Raw genomic sequence first — 2018 nt, 5'->3', positions numbered from 1 at the left:
ATAGAAATGAGTGATGCTCTACACATACAGCAAGGAGGTGCAGCATCGGATGATTTTTCCTTGCTTCTGTTGAGACAGATGAACAGAGAGCAAGGTGTCGGCAAGAATAGCAGGCACGGGACTCTTCATGTGTACGTCCCAAGCGAAGAAAGCGTCCATTGCAGCATGGTCCACTATGTTAGCGTGAAAGGGGAATAGGATCATCCCAAACACAGCTAACGCTAGAGTCTTGTTGAAAGCTAACCAATCTCCCTCATCAGCCAAGGAAGAAAGGTGGTCTTCAATCATAGCAAGCTTCCAACCCTTGATACTGCCGTTCCCCACTAAAGCAGATAATCGTGGTGGTAGTTTGACTTGAGTGGTGACTCTCTCTACGGCCACATGATTTCCATGGAAAATATAGACCCCTGCTGATTTGGGCCATCGAAGCATGAGTTCGTACTCCTCGAGAGTAGGAACTAAGTCAAACTGGGGGAACTCGAAACAATGCAGATCGAGACTCCAAAAATGGACCAAAGCTCTCAGAAAAGCTGGATCCACACAAATCTTCATCAAGTCGAGAACTCGTCCATAGGATTTTTCGAACTCCAAACGAGCCTCTCGTGGCATCAAGGTACAGAGGTGATCCAACCTCTCGGCACGGTACAATAAGAAGTCCACTTTCTTCAATTGCCCTTGCATTCCCCTAGATCCCTCCATGATCTACAATAAAATGCATGATATGAGATGATGGTGGTGAATATGCATGCATAGTGTTTATTCAACTAAGCATTATCATGTTTTGGGATTTTCCTAAGATGATGCATGATATTGCTTGGTTTGGATAAATACATATTTTTTCTTTTGGATATTTTGTATCTTTTTTGTATTTTTTGGGTGAGAAGGGAAACTACCTATATGATGCAATGAAGGTAGATGTTAACACCATGTACTAGAAGATCTTTATTTCTATTTATTCTTATTTTTTAAAAAGGAATGTTGTATGTTTAAAAGGTGCAATGTATGCTCATACAATGTCACATAAAAATGCACAAACAATTCACTCATCCACGAACAGTCACGAGCGAATCACGAGGTAGGGGTATCCTGCAGAAAGGTGCATAGTCAAGGTGGTTCTAACTGTTCTCACCGGTCTGAGGCCCCCAAGGTGCCCCCATTATAGGGACCCAATTCCTCTCGTCGTAAGTCGATGGAAAGCTCCAACGCACTGTCGGACTCGAGTTCATGGTTATCACCTTGAGTGATGCTTTCCGACAACGGTCTACGGGCACCTATAGACCCATTCGACAACCGGCCGTACTAACATCCACTCCCTATGGCTTACCACTCATGCCCCCGGGTATAGAGGGAACTGTTGTGTGCAAAGGTTTGTGTGCAATTCATATTTCAAACAATTGCAGAAACTAAACATACAACAGTTATTAAAGCCATATAAGTAAAGCATATTATCATACAAGTGAGGGGTAATGAAGTAATTTTAACTATTATTTGTTAAAAATAATCTGTCACTAAATGGGACTGACTCTCGAGGCTTCCTTAGTGGAGTCGCCATCTGTCGCCACCGGCCCGAAACGGGGCTTTCGGCATTCGCGAAGGATGGTTGGACTCTTTTATTTGTTTAAAAATATGGATTGCTAGAATGACTTATTCTCAAACTGAGACCTTGTCAAACGAGCAATTTTATTAAAAGGCTCACCAATCCATGTTAATCCCAAGCGGGACCCTCCATGAATTAGCAGTTTTCATAAAAAGGAAGGGTTCATGGAGTCGCCACCAATGTTTTACTCAAAACATTGGAAAAAGAAGTTTAAGGCAATCGATTCAAAAATCGACTTCGGCCATTACAACCAGAGTCGGGTAAGGGAGTCGGTTACGCGTGGGGAAGGTGTTAGCACCCCACAGCGCCCCTTTCGGGTTCCCTATGACAGATTATTTCTAAAATAATAGCGCAAAATTACTAAATTACCCCTATTTATTATAAGCGATTATGAACAAGATATCTACATGGTGATAAATTT

Source organism: Cajanus cajan, chromosome 3 (assembly GCF_000230855.2).
Source record: "Cajanus cajan strain Asha chromosome 3, NIPB_CcT2T_4, whole genome shotgun sequence".
Taxonomy (NCBI): domain Eukaryota; kingdom Viridiplantae; phylum Streptophyta; class Magnoliopsida; order Fabales; family Fabaceae; genus Cajanus; species Cajanus cajan.
Note: the sequence above shows the minus strand (reverse complement) of the source record.